Source organism: Pinus tabuliformis, chromosome 7, assembly GCF_031772625.1.
Source record: "Pinus tabuliformis cultivar Carrire ecotype Pingquan chromosome 7, CPIR1, whole genome shotgun sequence".
Lineage (NCBI taxonomy): Eukaryota > Viridiplantae > Streptophyta > Pinopsida > Pinales > Pinaceae > Pinus > Pinus tabuliformis.
Genome location: NC_142293.1, coordinates 1,347,354,691 through 1,347,377,016, shown reverse-complemented (window position 1 = coordinate 1,347,377,016; position 22,326 = coordinate 1,347,354,691).

Below are 22,326 nucleotides of genomic sequence, written 5' to 3'. Positions count from 1 at the left end.
TTGGACTGAAACGAACGCCTGTGCGCTTTGAGGTTTATCTCCCATGTTGACTTCGACGTTGGGGTGAGGTCAATTTTAGTTGATAAAACAGTTAGACTCAAAAAAAAAATAGAAATCGTAGTGAATCAGATCAGCCAAGGAAAACAAATCGCATAATTTCGGTGATATAGGAGCAATCTGGGAGTTATTAGCTCTAATTTCTTGATGATTATAATCATAACTACTCCTTTGTCACGGCACAACTTTACTGCTTAGGAATAAGCATTCTTTTCTCTCACTAAAATATCATGGAGCTAATGTTTCTTTGACACGAGTTGGCAAGCAGCTTCTCATACGCATGCAAGTGATGTCCTTCAGTGACGGGCTTAGTTGCCCTTTTCGTGCCTTACTCTATGCGCTCTGTTGATCAAACACATCAAGAGTTATGACAACCATTATTGATGATCTATTTTAATGATCAAACATTGTTAATGATCGATTTTAATGTTCCTTGTATGGATGCATGTGTTTGAAACTTCAACATATTTTAGTGAGGGATGAATTCACTCATTCTCGTGAAAAAATCCATGGGAAGTCCAATGTGGCGAGGAAAACATAAGGCACTCGATAGGGTATAAGCAATACGACGCCGACATAGGATTTATAATATTTGGCATTTCTGTGATTTCGTTTGACCATCACTTCGTTCCATTTTCCATTTCATCTTTTCTATAACAAGCAATGTTTATACAATATATATATTGTTTATTTAATTTATTTTTTGTTTGTTTTATCACACCATATACAAATTTTAAAATTTATATATATAAATAACTACCTACAATATAATATACGCATATAGTAATTAATGTGGTTTATATATATATTCCCCTGAACTACATGATATAAAAACCATATTTACAATTGTGCATGTTGTGAAAGCATAACAACGTTTGTTTTGTATATATTTACAATGTATGCATAATAAAACACACATGCATGTATTAATATAAATACACTACTAATGTATTTAATAATCTTTAGTTTTTGTCTTTTGTGTTAGTTATATATAATATATAAACTAAAGAATTCTTGGTTCGTAAAATAGGAATATAATATATTGTATTATATACCATAGTAAATTAATTTTAGTATAATCTATAATATAAATATTTAAAGGTTTTTTTGATATTATATATATATATATATATATATATATATATACACACACACGCTTATATTTTTGGACATTTCTAAAGGGGCATTGGATTATGAAATTGTGGTATGAAAACCTAGTTGAACCTAGGTCTACCAAGCAAGCAACTCAAATGAGGAAGTCATATATGCCATAATGAACAAAGTCATTGAACTTTGGAATCGTGATTGGATTACGTCAAAATTTCATTCATTAGGAAATTGTAGAAACAAGCACATCGAAAAAGAGATTGTTCAAAGTCAAACTAACTTTATGCAATCAAGGTTCACATGTGAAAATTAGATCAAATCAAGGAACGAAAGTGACAATCACAAGGACCATAATGAAATAGAAGTCAAAACATGATATTATTCTCAAGAACCTAAATCTTGAAAACTAAAGAATAAAAATAGGAGGAACCATTAACCATCCAAGTGCCAATAAAATGGGGAATTTTTCAAAATTTATAATGGGGGCCCCTTCATTTTGACCAAAATGTAGGGGAGTTTTTGGCGAGCCAACAGAATGCAACAAGCAGAGATCCCATGGCTACACACGAAAGCAAAATGCAACCTACAATGTCATACAAACCAAAAACTCAAGCGAGAGGGTTGTGAGAAATAGTAGATGAATTGTGGAAAGAATGATGAGGTTTACAACCATTGAGTATGTTAGTATTGCTACAATTGTTTGTTGTTTTGATCGTGAACCTTGAGCATGGTCATGCTAACCTTGACCTGCCTATATTGGCATCTTGATATCTTCAATTTTTTGTTTCTTCTTACCATTATGGTTTATTCATTGTGCGTGGCAGAGAAAGGAGGTTATCCTAAATTTTAGTTATGCATGAATAATTCATATTTGGTATTATCATGTCAAGGTAACAACATAGTAATGTTTCTAGATATGGCAGTTCACAAGTTATGTCTCATAAGAAGAATCAAGACAAGTAATTATTCCTTTAGTTATTATTGTCATTGTCTAAATGATATGAAAGGATGTCAATTCCATGTTTTGAATTTGTTGACGGTGCTGGACCTGCCAATATTTAGGGGATCTCCCTAATATAAAGTCCCATCTACACCTCACACCATTTGGAGTAGGAGTCCTAGGAGTGGGTCGTGATGTTATTCCTTAACTAGGGAAATGCGCAGAGGGAAATATGATAACTTTGGGTGAGAGCAAGCATGTCACCATGGGGATAGTCAAGTGAAATGCATGAAGGTTCCAATGCAAGAAGGGAAAAGGAAGTGAACGCCTTGTAAGCCTCTAACAGTATGCAGATTGAAATGAACGCACATGTAGAATGACATCACAAGCTAAGATGCGAAATAGTCCACAAGTTAAAGTGATGAATTAATACAACAAGACGCATTCAATAAGATTCATACAAATACAAACGAAATAGTTCATAATCATATGCATAAGTTAAATAACATACATTGCAAATACAAAAATAATACTCCTACTATATTCACAACATATTCTTGAAAGTGTGTTGGCTCTGATTTGATTGTTGTAAGTGAAAGTTCCATTCATACATACACCATTGATGACCGCTAGCCCTAATAGTGGAACATTACGCTCAATAATATCTTCTCCTCCAAAGAAATATACTCACTCTATGCTACAGAGAAGCCAAGGCTCTTCACAACAATCCCAAGCTCTTTCTAAGCCTAAGCCTAGCAAAAATCTTGGCTCCCAAAATCCACTTACATAAGTTATGAGGTTATATTTATAACAAGAGGGCGTGACTCTTCAACTCACCTTTGTAACCTTTGGAATACCCTCGTGACTCTTCATACATCATGACTCTTCATATCCCAATATTGACACTTGGAATTTCACTAAAAGCGTAATTACAAATGATATTACAATTTACAGTCATACCTATATAGGAAAAAATAGGGTAGAGACAACTTGACAGTCAAACAAGACAAAAGACTATGATGCTTGAGTTTGGGAACACTCTAGCCCGACAACTTCCACTTGATGCTTCTTGGTCACGTATCAATGCCAAGATTGGTACGGTGTGATGAAATCCCCAAACTTCATGATGTTGTTAGGCTAGAAGCAGAATCTAGCTTCCATAGAATTCAGGTACAATGATTTGGAACCAGTATTAACTTCTTTCTCAAATAAGATAAAAATGGTTTTGGTCTGGACAGGGTCACCAATGTAGTTATCATGTTCTATCTTTCTTAGTCTAAATATTCCTTGGTGGCAACCTGTCTCAACTTCTCCAAGTACTCTTCAATATCTTTGTGATTGTGTGTTCACATTTAGCTTCGCTGAGTGAGATGACTTATGGGTTCTAGTTATGAGCTCGTCATAGAGGTCTCGCATGCTTTCTCAAAGTGTTGATACTTCATCAACTGTTGCTCTCATTTCCCCTAAGTAGACCTGTGTGGAGACTGTTACGTCATGTTGCACGGAATTGTTCTATCTCTTGTTTGGAAGCCTATAGATCTTGTACCCATTACTTACTATCTACAGTCAAATACTGGGTGTTTGATCTCATCGCAGCTACGAAGAAAAATTTTCTTGGGTAGTGACATTTGGATTCTTGTTGGTGTTGCCATTATCACCCTTTCTCTAATGACTATAGGTGATGCATGATCATCCATAAAATTATTTATCCTCACTTGTATAATCCTATTCTAAATTTAATTATAACAAATATTGTATAAATCCATTAACAAACCATCATCAGGAGGAACTAGGACCCCTCCCTTGCTTAGGGCTAGCTCTACGGTTGGAGGTGGTGGAGACTGAACGATGATCTATGTTGCATTGGGCATCAGGTTAACATTTTCATCCCATGGTTTTGGTTCCAAATCCATGTCAAAAACTTCAATCAAGTGTTTAATCTATTAGTCGAGTTCTTGATCCTGCATATGTTCACTCTCTCCCTCTGCTAATTGTTGTTTTTATTCTTGCTCTTCAACTTGAATTGGCATTACTTCTTTGTCATTGTGTCTTTCCTTTCTTGTTCTTCCTTCTTCTTCTTCTTCTCCTCTCATTCTATCCTTCTTTGTTCCCATTTTTTCCTCGTTTCTTATTTTGATTTATGTGCCCTTAGTTCAATTTCCTACAAGATCTATTTTGTGTCTTCCTCCGCTATACTCTTTGTATCCTCTGCTTCCTCCTTTCTTCTACTTCCAAAGTTTCTTGCATAAGAATTGAATCTAATTTCACTTTGTAGCTTTGTTCTCCCTATAGACTATAAACAACCTTTCTCTTTCTCTTATCCTGCATGCGATTTCTGCTTTATATTGGTGCTACTTCTGGAGTTGTCCTCTAGATCTGTGCCAAGGATCTCTTCTAAAAGAGATTCATTAACTTGCTTCCATCTTAGTGTTGAATCCTTTTCTATAAATAGTTGAGTGTCCCCATATACTGACGAGTCTACTGGTGTTTTCTCAAAAGCTTCCCCTTTATGGCTTTCAGTGGTCCCTATTGAAGAAACTCTATTTAGTCTCATGGTAATAATTATTGCTTGGAGAAAGTGCTTCACAATTTTGGTAATTGTGGGACTAAAAGGACACTCATGTCAAGCATACATTAGTTGTAGAAAATATACCTTCAAAGCATGATCAAGAAGCAAATTGAGCATCTGATGGGAAGAATTGCACAATTTTAATTGGCAAGAGGGACCGGTTTCCTATGGGAATTGCGAATTACACAGTCCTAATATCTAAGGATGAAGCTTGAGGCCTTGGACTGTGCAATGTGCAGTCCCAACCTATGCAGAGACTGGGAGAGACTGTGAATTACGCAATATCAATGGCCAGGATGACAGGATGACCCCTAGAACTATGCAATGTGTAGTCGGAACCAACATTTACTATGCACTATGCAGTTCCAAAGGCTAAGCTTTTGGATTGGAAATTAGGATTGCGCAGTGCCCACTTGAGCAATGTAAAACCAATCAAGGAAAGTGCAGATTCTCCCAAGGGAAGTGTGCAAAACGAGCATATCAAAGTGATGGTGTGAGCTTGAGTGCAGATCTAACTAAGTGTGAATGGATCATGATAGATCAAGTGCAGAAACTGAATAAATGGGAAGACAATAAAATCAGTGAAGAGGGTCGCCGCAATGACAACCATCACTACAAAAATAGAGAAACCAATGTGACACTTGTGAAATGAAAATGATAACTCGAAAAAGCACTTCTAAAAGCTATAATATTTTGAAACATGAACAACCATAAAGAGAAATAAGCAAAACAAGACTCACATGAGTGAAACGAGTGAAAAATGACATAAAAGGTGGAAAAAGATGATAAAAGAACAAATCATATGGAAAAGTGACGAACACCCCACTGAAGGTTCCTTAATCTCTTCAAGAATGCTAAATCTTCAAGACCAAATGTGAAAATTTTCTCTAGAGGCGTCATTTTACTAGATTTGAGAAAATGATGTTTTATGATGCGCATGCCTAAGATCAAGGAAAAGGTGACACTTGGTAGAAACTTATAAAAATAGAAATGTGTCTCCTTCGGTATACGAAAAATAGATCCCTATTCCTAGGAATGCTTTTTTTCCTTTTAATTTTCTTGCTTTTCCAGGGATACCTACTATGCACACTGCTGGGAAAGACTGTGCAGTTTTGGGGAACACGACAACTATTGGGCTCAATGCACTGTGTAGTTTATGAGCTTAGTGAGGGATTGCGTAGTTTCTAGGCTCAGTGTTGGGTTCCCTTCCATGACTATGGATTTTATGAGATCAAGGTTGAATTCTAGTTAGGACCAAACAATTCGTATCATCAAGGTTGCTTGCCATCAAGGATTGCGCAGTTTCTAGAGGTAAGCGCAAAATTGTTGTGAGTCCAAGTTGAGGGATCAGCTTGTGACTTAGAAATATAATATATGTGTGAAGTAAATCAAGCACAAGCACAAATGAAAAAAATAAGTCTTAGTTGAAGCATGAATACCTAGATCTATGGAAGATGAGCTCCTATGAATAAGAAGGAAGGCTCCAGAATTGAAGCATAGGCAATAGTTTGGAGGGTGTTTGTAGTTGCTACAACACTAGCAATACACTAGTAGAACTCTACCTCTTTGTATGGATCTTGTCTCATGAAAGCAGGTCTAACTCTTATGGAATTATTTTTCAGTTCTTTGATTATCATAGCTTCTTCACTTATCTTGAGTTAAAGATATAGTCCCTACCATTCTCTTCATTGACATCACACATACCAACCCAAGTCAGACTCATTTGTTTTAATTAGGGACGAGTAGTATATAAATGAAAAAGTAAAATGGAGTGTCAGAGTCTTAGTTTTCATCTATGGTGTTGCTCCACTGCCAGCAAGCCTGGACAGTACCTGACGCAGTCACTTCAGGAACAAAAGAATTTCTCCACTATCAACCAGCCTGGAAGATAACTCAGTGGAGTTACTTGCTTCACCTCTCTGCATAGGATGCCATTATCTTCTTTTGCCCTTTATTTCATTTTTCATTTATTTCATTTTTATTTGTTCAAAGAACTATGGATAGGCACTTATTTATTTCATGAAGTAGAAGAGGGATACTGACTTATTGAGAGAAGAAGAGGTTTTCCCTTCATAGAAATATATTTATATATACCTTTAACATACTTGTTAAGGTTTTCATCACCTCCTCACTCTACTCGACTTAGTTGACCAGAGTTAACCAAAAAGAGAAGACTGATTAGAGTAGGTGGTACTAGTTAAAAGTGCAAGCATAATGATTTCACCATGAATCTTTCCAAAAGGAACATATTTTCCATCAAGGTATCATCGACTAAAAGAAATGCAAGATTCACATAAAGTGAAGGAATAAACAGCTAAGCAAGCATTGATAGCAGTACAACTTCCTCTTGGATTTCACTGTGATTTTATGAGAAGACAAATGCAGTCTAATGTTGAAGGCTAACCTATGACTGAAAATAGAACAAACACACGGAAAGAAATAGAGTGAAGGAAAAACAAAGTAAAGAAAATGAATTGAAAAAAAAACAAATAAAACGAAAACTAATCCTACTCCTAACCTAAACTGAGCATAGGCCAAACATACATAAAATGATACTTCCAGTGCCACCAGCGACACATTGGCTGGCCTATGTAGGTGAGGGGATGCATGTCAATAAATATATACAAACAAATTAGTAAACAAAAAGATAAGACAATGCAAACCAAGACATTCGATCTTTGAATATACATGCAGAAAAGTAACAATGAAAAGTGCATGAAAGACATTCTATGATTATATCATGGTATCTCGACACATTGTGAGTTACAGACATACAAGCACAAATTTTTGAACTTTGAATGCTAGTGAACATGAAGAAAGAAGAAAATTTCCATTTTGCAACAGTGTTATCCACATACGACTCCTCCAAAGACTGAGCAGTAGGATGATGAAATACAGATCGAGGATCTGACAATTGTAAGACATATTGATTTTCAATATGTGTGATAAAGTGATGAGGAGCCTCAGAATATTCAACACTATTCTGATTGGAAGTTGGACTAACCTGAACCTGACATAACCATTAACTCAGGCTAAAGTTCCTTGACAACTTGGAGAAGTTCCAACTGATGAGAAGGTATATCATCATAGATCGATAGTTAGGAAACATTAGAAGTGGAAAAGTCAGAATTGTGACAAAATGAATCAATGTAGAGGTCGAGAAAACCATGATATGGAAGTTCTGGATTGTAGATGGAGGCATCCTCATGATCTGATGAATCACAAAGAGAGGAAGATGAAGAAGGAAAAATTTCACCCTCTAAGTTTTCAGAAAGATGAGATGAGAGATTAGGAAGATCAATATTAGAATATTTATCCTCTCCACATCTAAAGGAAAAAATGAAACCCCACATGTTTTGTGAATGATCGGAAGTAGTAACATCATCAGAAACTAAATTTTCACAAGATTCAACAGAAATGAAAGAATTGTGGGAAGTGTTAGGATGATGAAGGAGAGGTGTGGAAGGAAGAGAATCATCCTTCATCGGAGATTCTTGTTTAGCTATGGACTACACCATATAATCATCGTGAATGATATAACAAGTTGGCTCCTCAACACCAACTCCATCCAACACTTGATCCCGATGAACATTAAAAGAGAGATTCGAAACAAGTGAACACGAAAACTCACAATCTGAAGGATCTGAAGGACCAACGGGATGGAGGATGAGGATATAACATGATCATTACAATCAAAATAAAAATCCAAACCTCCACTAAAATTTTGAGTATGCGGGGTGGCAGAAGATGGTGGTAAATCAACAGATGAATTCTGAATCTCTCCCATGTCAACCTCCAAAACTAGAGTTGGTTGATGAGAAGAGGACGAAGGGTCACTTGGAACAAAAACCTTTCTCATCATTGATTTAGAAGCTCTAACACTGAGGTATCTTGGGAGCAGTTCAAAATATTCTAACTTGTGCATATTTTTTGAAATGTGAACAAGATATTGAGATATTCTTGTCCAGAAATTCCAATCAACTTTAGCTTTTGTTTATTCAAAATAAAAATGCATGAAACGATTGTGAAAATTATGAAATTATGCATCAAGTGATTTTCAAAATTCTAAAATTTTCTTTCCCATATGTTTATGATCAAACATGTCAAAAGAATAAGACAATTATGTGACAAGATGCTCGAAAGAGTGTATGGAGGCATCTATCAATCTATGATATGATTGCTTTATGTGCCCTTAGAACAGGAGGATGAGAAACCTACAAGAAACATCCTCACCATGGATGTCATGTTATGTGCATAAATCAAGAAAACAAGAAGTATGCTCAAGTAAGGTTGTTTCACCCTCGCCATCAAATTTAAGGGTTGAAAATTTATCTACAATGCTCGCCAACACTTGCAGACTTACATCTCTAGAAAAACAGGTCAGTATTATGATTGTGGAAGAATTCATTAAATGAATGCAAAAATTCAAAGTAGACTTCAAGGGCTCTTCTTGTCATCTGGCCCTCCTTCTAGTGCCAGAAACATTGATGTTGTTGGACCCGCCAACATTCAAGGGATCTACCCGATATGAATTCCCAACTAGACCTCAAACTGTTTGGAGTAGGCGTCCCAAGAGTGGGTGGTAATGTTATGCCTTGATTGCGGAAACACATAGAGGGAAGTATCATAAATTTGTGTCAGAGAAAACGTGTGATCCTATTTAGAGTCAATTGTGATGCATGAAGGTTCCAACACACAAAGCGAAAGGGAAGTGCACCCTTGGAAGCCTGTAATAGTAGGCATATTGAAAGGGATAGACGAGTAGAATGAAATCACAAGCTAATATGAAAAATAGTCCACATGTTAAAGTGGTGAATTAATACAACAACACACTTTGAACAAGATTCATACAAATGAAAATGAAATAGTTCATAAGCATATTCTTAACTTAAATATCATACATTACAAATAAAACAAGAATAGTCCTACTATATTAACAACATATGCATTAAAGTGTGTTGGCTTTGATTTTATTATTATAAGTGAAGGTTCCATTCATACATACACCATTGATGACCACTAGACCCAACAGTGGAACATTAGAATCAAGAACACCTGCTCCTCCAGAGAAGTATAGTCATTATGTGCTACAAAGAAGCCAAGGCTCTTCACAATACTCCTAAGCTCTTTCTAAGCCTAGGCGTAGCCAAAATATTGGCTCCAAAAGTCCCCTTACATGAGTTACGAGGTTATATTTATAACAAGAGGGGGTAACTCTTAAAATCCCCATTGTGACATTTGGAATACCCTCATAAATCTTCCACTTATTTATAAAATTACTCATTACATTACATCACGACTCTTCCTATTCCAATATTCATGCTTGGAATTTCACTTACGGCATAATTAGAACTAATATTACGATTTACACTCATATTGATATAAGAAAAAATAGAGTAGACACAACTTGACAACCTTACAAGACAAAACACTAGGATTCTTGAGTTTGGGAACACTTTAGCTTGGAAACTTCCACTTTATGCTTCTCAATCACGTATTGATGCCAAGATTGGTATTGTTCTATAACATCCCCAAACTTCATGATGGTGTCAGGCTGGAAGAAAACTCTAGCCTCGATAGCATCTTGGTACAATGATTTGGAACTAGTCTTAACTTCTCTCTCCAACATGAATAACATGGTTCTAATCTGGACATGACCACCTATGTAGTTATACAACTTTTGTCTCTTCAGATCCAAGTCCTCCTTGGTGGCAACTTACCTCAATTGCTTCAAGTACTCTAAAATATCCTTCCTGACTTGGGGTTCATGTTTATCTTTGGTGAGTGAGATGATTGATAGGATATTGTGGGTTCTCACCATGAAAGCCAAATTGTTGTACAACCATACAAATGAGGCCTTAATGGTTACAATGATTGAGGTGAGATTCTTGTTTTTCTGAATCAACATTCAAACTCTTGCTTTCTCCAGCTTTTCCTATGGCTTCATCTTCTTTAAAAAATTAAGTGGTGCCCCTTTGAGTCACGTTGTCCATTCTTGCATGGTGGTGATGGAAGTTTTCACATTCCTAAGAGTCTTGACAAATTCCTAGCTCTACTGTTGTGAGTTATGTAGGCAAACAACTACCTTATGTATGGTCGTGAGCTCCTCATAGAGGACTCACAAGGTCTCTCAAAGTGTTGCTACTTCACCAAGTATCACTAATCTCATTTCCCTCAAGTAGACCTATGTGGAGACTATGTTTTGTGATGCTATGTAGATTTTTTCTATCTTTTGCTGGGAACCTATAGATTGTGTACCCATTTCTTAGTCTTGGTCATCAAATACTGTGTGTTTGATCTTGTTATATCTGTGAAGGCCAATTTGGCTTTGATAATGTCATTTGGATTCCTTCTTTTGTCTTCCGCTATCACAGTTTCTCTAATGAATGCAATTTATGCATGATCATTAGAAAATGCTTTCTCCTCACTTGTAAAATTTTCTTTTGAAGTTCATTATATGATAGATTTCACACGTCCATTATTGGACCATCATCAAGAGGAACTATGTACCCTTCCTCGTTCAGGGCTAACTCTTTAGTTGCAGTTGGTAGAGATTGAACAATGAACTGTGTTGCACTGGGCATGAGGTCAAAATACTCAGCCTGCGATTCTTGTTCTAAATCCATGTCTGCAACTTCAATCAAATATTCAATCTACTAAGAAATCTCTCGGTCATGCATATGTTCACTCTCTACCTCTACTATCGGTTGGTTCTATTGTTTCTCTTCAACTTGAATCAGTGCTACTTCTTTTGCCATTGTGCCTTACCTTTCTTCTTCTTCCTTCTTATGCTTCAACTCTTGTTCTCTTCCTCTTTGTTCTTGTTCATTCCACAGTTCTTGTTGTATTTTTTGTGCCCTTAGTTATGTTTCCTACAAGCTCTATTTTCTCTCTTCCTCCACTATGCTCATTGTATGCTCTTCTTCCTCTTTTCTTTCACTGCCAAAGATGCTTTCATAAGGATTGAATCCAACTTCACTTTGCATATTTGGTCTCCCTCTATATTATTCACAACCTTTCTCTTTCCCTTATCCTGCATGGGATTGTTTCTTTCTACTAGTGTTGCTTTCAAATTTGTCCTCTCGATCTACCTCATGGATCTTTGTTGAAAGAGCTCCATTAACTTGCTTCCATGTTAGTGTTGACTCCTTCTCTATAAAGAGTTGAGTGTCCCCATATACTCATAAGTTTACTATATTTTGATCTATTGCTTCCCTTGTACTACTTTTAGTGGTACCTGTTGAAGCAACTCTATCTTTTCTCATGGTAACAATTACTGTCGAGAGAAAGTGCTTCACAAATGTGGTACATGTGGGACAAAAAGGACACTCATGGCAAGCAAACATTAGCTTCAGCAAATATACGTTCAAAGCATAATCGAGAAGAAAATCAGGCATCTGATGGAAAGGATTCCACAATTTTCATTAGCAAGAGGGACCAACTTCCTCTATAAACTATGCACTGTGCAATCCCAACAATGAAGTATGAAGCTTGAGGCTTGGGATTACACAATGCATGGTGCTAGCCTCAGTAGAGACTAGGAGATATTGTGCATCGCATAGTCTTATCAGTGAAGGTGATAGGCTAACCCCTAGAGCTACATACTGTGTAGTTGGATCCATCTTGTGTTACGCATTACACAGTTCCAAAGGCCAAGCTTGTGGCTTGGACCTTAGCATTCTGAAGTGCCCATTTTAGTAAGGTAAAATAGGCCAAATAAAGTGCAGATTTGCCCAAGGGAAGTGTGTAAAATGAGCAGATCTAAGTGATTGTGTGAGATTGAGTGCATATCTAACTACATGTGAATAAATCATGAAAGATAAAGTGTACAAACTGAATGAATGAAAAGAGAATCAAATCACTGAGGAAAGTCACTACAATGGTGACCATAAGTGAAAAAATAAATAAGACAATGTGACACTTGTGAAGGACAAATGATAACTTGAAACAAAACTTCTAAAAGTTAAAATATGTTTAAGCACCAGCAACCATGATGAGAAACAAGAAAACCATCACTCACACAAGCGAAATGACAAAAAGTGATAGAAAAGTGGCAAAAGATGATAAAAAGGAAAACTCACCTAGAAAAGCGATGATGACCCCACCGGAGGTTCCTTAATCTCTTTGGCAATGCTAAAGCTTCAAGATCAAATGTGCAAATTATCTCTAGAGACGTTGATAAACTATACTTGAGCAAATGAGGTTGTATTATGAGCATGCAAGGAAAAACCGACACTTGGTCAAAACCTCTAAGAACAACAATGTGTCCCCTTTAGGATACTAAAAATAAATCCCTATTTCCTAGGGATGATTTGTTTCCCTTTATTTTTCTTGCATTTTCGAGGAAAATTTCCATGCACACTGTTGGGAATGAATACATAGTTTTAGGGAACTAGGAAACTTTCGATCTCAGTGAGCTGTGTAGTTTATGACCCTGCTAAGGGATTGCGTAGATTTTGGGCTCACTGATGGGATTCCTTCCAGACTGTACATTTTATGAGACCAAGGCTCACTTCTAGTTATGACTGTGTAATTCCTATCATCAAGGTTGCTTGCCCTCAAGGACTGCGTAGTTTCTGGAGGCAAGCCAAGAACTGTTTTGAGACCAAGTTGAGAGATCAATTTGTGACTTTCAAAGATAAGTTAATTTTGAAAGAAAGAAAGTGCAAGAAAAAAATAAAAATATATGTATCATTTGAAGCATGAATACTTGGATAAGTGAAATATGAGCTTCTGTGGATAAGAAGGAAGGCTCAAAATCGAAGCATAGGAAAAATTTTGGAGGGTGGTTGTAGCCACTACAACATTGGCGACACACTAATAGAACTCTACCTCTCTATATGCATCTTGTCTCATGAAAAATAGGTCTAACTCTTCTAAAAGTATTCTTTAGTTCTTTGATTATCATATCATCTTCACTTAACTTGAGTTAAAGATATAGTCCCTACCATTCGTTTTATTGGAAGCACAGATACCAAGCTAAGTCATACTGAGTTGTTTCGATTGGGGATGAGGAGTATATAAATGCACACTAAAAGAGATTGTGAGAGTCTTAGTTTTCATCTCTAGTGCTACTCCACTTCCAACAAGACTAGACAGTACCCTGATAGAGTCACTTCAAGAACATAAGCATTGCCACATTGCTAGTGAGCTTGGAAAGTACCCCGATGGAGTTACTTGTTTCACCTATTTGCACATGAAGCCTTTCTCTTATTTTTCCCTTTATTTCATTTTTCATTTTTTTCATTTGTATTTGTTCAAAGAACTGTGCATAAGCACTTACTTATTTTATTAGGCAAAATACAGATCCCGACTTATACAAAAAATTTAAGGTTTTCCTCCCCTCCTTACTCTGCTTGACTTAGTTGACAAGTATTAAACAAAAATATTAGACCAATTGGAGTAGGCGGTACTAGTTAAAAGTGAAAACATCATGATTTCACTAGGTGTCTTCCAAAGGAACATATTTTCCATCAGAGTATCACTAACTAAAATAAATTAAAGATTAACAAAATGAGAATGAATATACAGATAACCAAGCATTGATAACAATACAACTTCCTCTTGGATTTCATTGAACTTATCTCAGAAGCCAAACATGGTCTCATGCGGAAGCTAACCTATGACTAAAAATAAAACAAAATCAAGGAAAGAATCAATGTGAAAGAAAAAAAAGTAAAGCAAATCAAAGAAAAAAACAAAGAAAAGTAAAACTACTCATATTCCTAACCTAAACAAAGAATATGCCAAACATACATAAAGCGATACTTCCAATGCAGTCATCGACGCAATAGCTAGCCTAGGCAGGTGAGGGGATGCATGTCAAAAAAGACATAAAAGAAAATCATTAAACAATAAAGATAGGACGATGGAAACCAAAATGATCGAAGTTTGAATATACATGTAGAAAAGTAACAGGAAAAAGCACATGAAAGACATCCTATGATTATATCATGGTGTATTGACACACTACAAGTTACAGAAATACAAGCACAAACTTTCAAATTGCGAAGGTGAGTGAACATGAAGAAAGAAGAATTTTTTTGTTTTGCAATAGTGCTCACCATGTATGACTCCTCCAATGACTGAATGATATAATCATGTAATACAGATGGAGGATCCAACAATTGTAAGATAGATTGGTTTTCAATATGTGCGATAGAGTGATGAGGAGCCTCACAAGATTGAACACTATTCTGATCGAAAGTAGATCTTACCTCAAGGCTACAAGAACCTGACATAACCATCAGCTTAGGATGAGGTGCCTTGATAGCTTGGGTAATTTTTGACTAGCCATAGGGTAGATCTTGACATATTAGTGGTTGGGAAATATTAGCGGTGGAAAAATCAAAATTGTGACCAAATGAGTCAATGAAGAGGTCATGAAAAACATGATACAAAAGTTTAAGATCATAGGTAGAGGAATCCTTATGATCTGATGAATCGAAAAGAGGGGAAGATGAAAAACTATAAATTTCATCCTCTACGTTTTCAGAAAGATGAGATGAAAGGTTAGGAAGATCAAGCATAGAATATTCATGCTCTCCATATCTAGATGAAAAACTGACATCTCGTTCTATAAATGATTAGAAGTAATAACATCATCAGAAACTAATTTTTCACAAGATGCAACAGAAATGAAAAATCGTGTGAAATATTAGGATGATTTAGGATAGGTGCGGAAGGAAGATAATCATCCTTCATTGCATATTCTTGTTCAACTATGGGCTCCCCCACATAATCACCGTGAATGCTATCAGAAGTTGGATTCTCAACACAAAGTCCATCCAACACTTGATTCTCGTGAAAATCAGAAGAGAGATTTGAAACAAGTGAACACAAAAACTTGCAATCTGGAGGATCCGAGGGACCAAAAGATGGAGGAAAAGGAGATAACAATTCATCATAACAATCAAACTCACAGTCCAAACATGCACTGAAATTCTGAGTATGTGGGATCAGAAAGGATGGTGGTAGATCAGTCGATGAATTCTAAATATCTCTTGCCTCAACCTATGGAAGTAGAGTTGTTCGATTAGAAGAGCATGGAGGGTCACTTGGAACAACAACATTGGTTGTTGCATATTTAGAAGCTCTAACAGCAAGAAATGTTTGGAGTGGTTCAAAAGATTCTAACTTGTGTGGATTTTCTTAAATATGAACAAGATATTGAAATATTCTTGTCAAGAACTTACAATCAACTTGACCTTTTGGATATTCAAAACACAAATGCATGAAATAGTTCTGAAAATGATGCAATGATTCATTAGGGGATTCTCACAATTTGAAAATATTATTCCTAGATGTTTATGATCGAACATGTCAAAAGTGCAAGAGAGATCTGTGAGAAGAAGCTCAAAATACTGTATGGAGGCATAAGTCAATGTGTGACATCATTGCCTTGCGTGCCCTTTGAATGTGAGGATGAACATCATACAAGAAAAATCCTCACAGTGGATGTTGTCTTCTGCGAATAAATCAAGAAAATGAGTAGTATACTCAAGTAATGTTGTCTCACTCTCACCATCGAATTTAAGGGTTGAGAACTCATATACAACGCTCCCCGACACTTGCACACTTACGTCTTTGGAAAAACATGTTAGGATTATGATTGTGGAAGAAGTCATTAAAGGAGTGTTGAAATTCAAAACAAAGTTCATGGGCCCAATTTGTCATCTAACCCTCCTTCTAGTGCCAGAGGTGTTGACGGTGCTAGACCCAACAACATTCAGGTGATATCCCCGATATGAAGTCCCAACTAGACCTCACACTATTTGGAGTAGGAGTCCCAGCAGTTGGAGGTAATTTTATGCCTTGACTATGGAAACGCGCAGAGGGAAGTATGATAACTTTGGGTGAGAGCAAGCATGTGACCCTAGAGAGAGTCAAGTGCGATGAATGGACATTCCAACACATGAATGGAAAAGAAAGTGCACCCCTTGGAATCCTGTAATAGTATGCAGCTTGAAAGGAATAGACAAGTAGAATGACATCACAAGCTAAGATACATAATAGTCTACAAGTTAAAGTGATTACTTATTACGACAAAACACATTCAACAAGATTCATAAAAATGGAAATCAAATGGTTGATAAGAATATGTGTAATTTAAATAACATACATTGCAAATACAATAAGAGCAGTCCTACTATATTCACAACATATTCATTAAAGCGTGTTGGCTCTGATTTTATTATTGTAAGTGAAATTTCCCTTCATACATACACCATTAACAACAACTAGACCCAATAGTGGAACATTACAATCAAGAACGCCTGCTCCTCCAGAGAAGTACACTCATTTTGTGCTAGGAAGAAGTGAGGGCTCTTCACAATAATCCCAATCTCTTTCTAAGCTTAGGCCTAGTGAAAATATTAGCTCCCAAAATCCCCTTACATGAGTTATGAGGCTATATTTATAACAAGAGGGGGTGAGTCTTAAACTCCCCTTTGTGACCTTTGGACTACCCTCATAAATATTCAAATTCTTTACAAAATTACTCATTACATTACATCGTGACTCTTCATATTCTAATATTTACACTTGCAATTTCACTTACAACATAATTACAACTAATATTACAATTTAAACTGATACCAATATAGGAAAAAATCTGGTAGAGACAACTTGGCAGCCTAACAAGACAAAACACTATGATGCTTGAGTTTGGGAACACTTTAGCTTAGAAGCTTCCACTTGATGCTTCTCAGTGACGTATTGATGCCAAGCTTGTTATTGTGCTATAGCATCTCCAAACTTCATGATGGTGTCATGTTGGAAGCAGACTCTAGCCTCAATAACATTTGGGTACAATGATTTGGAACCAGACTTAACTTCCTTCTCCAACATGAATAACATGGTTCTAATCTTGACAGGACCACCTATGTATTTCTACATGTTTTGTCTGCTTAGATCCAAATCCTCCTTGGTGGAAACTTGACTCAACTACTTCAAGTACTCTTAAATTCCTTCCGTAATTGGTGTTCACAATTATCTTTAGTGAGTGAGATGATTGATGGGATGTTTTGGGTTCTCACAATGAAATCCAAACTATTGTACAATCATACATATGAGGTGTGAATGTTTACAATTAATGAGGCGAGGTCCTTGTTGTTCTGAGTCAACATTCAAACTCTTGATTTGTCCATCTCTTCTTGTGCCCTCATCTTCATTACCAAAGTAAGGGGTGCCCCTTCCTTGATCTGTTGATGCAAGCTATAAAAGAGAACAACTGTCTTATGTGTGGTCTTTAGCACCTCATAGAGGCCTGGTATAGCCTCACCAAGTCTTGATACTTCACCAGGTATCACTACTCTAATTTCTGTGAAGTAGACTTGTGCGGAGATTGTGTTATGTGTTGTTGCACGAAGTTGTCCCATCTCTTGTCAAGAAGCCTATATATTTTTTACCCATTGCTTACTCTCATCCATCAAATACTGAATTTTTGATAGTATTGCACCTACGTAAGCCAATTTGGCTTTGGCAATGGCATTTGAAATCTTGTTAGTGTCCGCCATTATTGCCTTTGTTTAATGAATTCAAGTGATGCATGATCATTTGGAAAATTCTTTCTCCTTGCTTGTACAATCGTCTTCTGAACTTCATTATATCATATATTGCACATCCATTACTAGGCCATCATCAAGAGGAACTGTGTCCCCTTAATCACTCGAGGCTATCTCTATGAATATAGGCAGTGAAGACTAAACGGTGACATGTGGTGCACTAGGAATCAGGTCAACCTCTTCATCTTGCGGTTCTAGTTCCAACTCCATGTCCACAACTTTAACAAAGTATTCAATCTACTGAGAAAGATCTCGATCCTACATTTGTTCACTCTCTCCCTCTGTTGTTGGTTGCTTCCGTTATTTCTCTTCAACTTTAATTGGCATTGCTTCTTCTTCCATTACACCTTGCCTTTCTTCTTCTTTGTACTTCTCCTTCTCCTCTTGTTTTCTCCTTTTGTGTTCTTGTTCTTTCCCCAATTCTTGTTCTATTTCCTACACCCTTAGTTCTCTTTCTTTCAAGCTTTATTTTCTCTCTTCCTTCAGTCTGCCCCTTATATCCTTTGATTCCTCTTTTCTTCTACTGTGGATGCTGCTTACATAAGGATTGAATATGATTTCACTCTGTTACTTTGTTCTCCCTCTATACTGTAAGTAACTTTTCTCTTCCCCTTATCCTACACGGGATTACTTCTTTCTACTGGTGCTACTTCTAGAGCTGTCCTCTAGATCTAACCCAAGGCCATTTTCTTAAAGAGATTTATTAACTTGTTTCCATGTTAGTGTTGACTCCTTTTCTATAAACATTTGAGTGTCCTCATATAATAATTAGTCTACTAATGTTTGCTTACTCGACTGCTTACTCAATACTTCTCTCAGTGGTCCTTATTAAAGAAGCTCTCTTTGTTGTCATGGTAACAATGAATGTTGGGAGAAAATTCTTAACAAGTGTGGTACTTGTGGGAAAAAAAGGACACTCATGGCTAGAAAAAATTAGCTTCAACAAATCTACCTTCAAAGCATGATCAAGAAGAAAAATGGGCATCTAATGGGAAGGATTATGTAATTTTCATTAGCAAAAGGGACCGACTACTTATGGGAAATGCACAGTGCACAGTCCCAATAGCCAAGCATGAACCTTGAGGATTCTGACTATATAATGCACAATCCCAGCCTGGGTAGAGACTGGGAGAGACTACAAATTTTTCACTCGCATTGGCTAAGGTGGCAAGTTGACCCTTAGAACTAGACAATGCATAGTTGGAGCGAGCTTGTATTATGCACTCCGTAGTTGAAGAGGCCAAGATTGTGGCTTGGACTTTAGGATTATGTAGTGCCCATCTAGGTGAGGCAAAACCAGCCAAGGAAAGTGTAGATGTGCCCAAGTGAAGTGTGAAAAATGAGTAGATCTAAGTGATGGTGTTAGCTTGAGTGTATATCTAGCTAAGCCTAAATTAATCGTGATACATTAAGTGAAGAAATTGAATGAATGGGAATATAATCAAATTGGTGAGGAGAGTCACTGCGATGATGACCATTGGTGAAAAATCAAAGAAACCTATGACACTTGTGAAAGGAAAATGATAACTTGAAAAAACACTTCTACAAGATAAAATATGTTGAAATTCTAGAAAGCATGAAGAGAAATAATAAAAATAACACTCTGATAAGGAAAATGACAAAAAGTGACACAAAACGCGGAAAAAGATGATGAAAGAAAAACTCACCTGGAAAATTGATGATGATCCCACTGAAAGTTGCTTGACCTCTTTGAGAATGCTAGAGCTTCAGGATCGAATGTGCAAATGAGCTCTAGGGGTGTCGATTAACTAGATTTAAGAAAATGAGGTTTTATGAAGCACATGCCTACAATTAAGGAAAAAGTGACACTTGGTAAACAACTTCTAAAAATAGTAATGTATCTCCTTCAAGATACTAAAGATAGATCATTATTTCCTAGGGATGACTTTTTTTCCCTTTATTTTTATGGGGAAACTTCCCATGTGTACCGCTTGGAAAGACTGCATAGTTCTAGGGAGTTGGGCAACTTTCAGGATCAGTGCACTACGTAGTTTCTGAGCTTAGTGAGGGATTGTGTAGTTTCTCGGCTCAGTGTTGGGTTACCTTCCATGAATGCACAATTTTTGAGGTCAAGGTTGACTGTCAATCAAGATTGCACAATTCCTATCATCAAGGTTTCTTTCCCCTAAGGATTGAACAATTTCTAGAGGGAAGCCCAACACTGTTGTGAGACCAAGTTGACATATCATCTTGTGAGTTAGGAGATAAGCTAACTGTGAAATAAACCAATAAAAAGAAAAAATGAAAAGTATAAGTCTCAGTCGAAGCATGAATACATGGATAATTTCAAGATGAGCTCCTATGGATAAGAATGAAGGATCGAAAATCGAATCATAGGAAATATTTTGGAGGGTGGTTGTAGATGCTACAACACTAGAAAGGCACTGGTAGAAATCCAACTCCTTGTATGGATCTTATCTCATGAAAAACAAGTCTAAATCTTATGGAAGTATTGTTTAGTTCTTTGATTATCATAGCTTCTTCAGTTAACTTGAGTTAAAGATACACTCCCTACCATTCACTTCAGCGACAAAAAACATACAAAGCCAAGTTAAACTGATTTCTTTCCATTGTGGATGAGGAGTATATAAGTGCACATGTAAATGAGATTGTCAGAGTCTTATTTTTCATCTTTGATGTTGCTCCACTGCTAGTAGGCCTAGATAGTACCCCGACAAAGTCACTTCAGGAACACAAGCATTGCTCTACTACCAGTGAGTGTGGAAATTAACCTGACAGAGTTACTTGCTTCACTTCTTTGCATAGGAGGCCTTCCTATTATTTCACCTATATTTCATTTTTCATTTTTATTTGTTCAAATAACTGTGCATAAGAAATTATTTATTTCATGAGGTAGAAGAGGGATCCTAACTTATTAACAGCACAAGGGTTTGTCCCTTTAGAGAAGGATATTTATATATACCTCTTACATACATGTTAAGGTTTTCCTCCCCTCCTTACTATGATTGACTTAGTTGACAAAGGTTAACCGAAAATATAAGACCGATTAGAGTAGGGTCTACTAGTTAAAATTGCTAGCATCGTGATTTCACCATGACTCTCTCCGAAAGGAACATATTTTCCATAAAAGTAGAATGGACTAAAATAAAATCAAGATCGACATAAAGAGAGGGAATAGACATATAACCAAGCATTGATAGTAGTACATCTTCCTCTTGGATTTCATCGATCTTGTCTAAGAATCCAAAAACGGTCTCATGCAGAAGCTAACCTATGACTAAAAAGAAAAACACAAGGAAATACGTGGAGTGAAAGCAAAACAAAGTAAAGAAAATCAGAGGCAAAGTAACAAAGAAATGAAAAAATACTCCTACTCCTAACCTAAACAAAGCATAAGCCAAACTTATGTAAAGCGATACTTCCAATGCAGCCACTACCACATTTGTTCACATATATACGTGACTGGATGCATGTCAAGAAAGATCTACAAGAAAAACAGTAAAAAAGAAATATATTACAATGCAAACCAAAACGTTTGAATTTTGAAAATACACACAGAAAAGTAACAGGGAAATGTGTATGAAAGACATTCTATGATTATATCATGGTGTCTTTGTTGGAAATAATACTAAGTGGGCGGGGGGTTGAATCAGTATTAGTTAAGTCAATAATCTTTTTCTTTTCATACTCAAATTTGTATATGCTACTTCCATGTGGGTAACCCGCATGTACACGCAACTGTGCTTAAGGAAACAAGCGTATATCCAACAGACTAATGATTCAGTTAATTGATCATATGTTGATCTTTAATCTGTGCATTAGTACTTTATTAAACATTAAGCAGTAACCATATGCAGTTAATAACAGAGTGAACCATCACACGCAAGAAACACACATGAACACCAAGATTTAAGGTGGAAACCCAATGTGGGTGAAAACCAACTGCTGTTGTCGTCTCTGTCCTCTTTTAATAATAAGAAAATATGTTTACAACATTGTACTGGCGTAGACTCATACCAATACGCAGGCTTCTACCTACGCAAGGCTACAACCTTCTCTTGTTTTCGATCTTCTACAGGAAGGGAGCTATAACCCCTTGGCTCTTG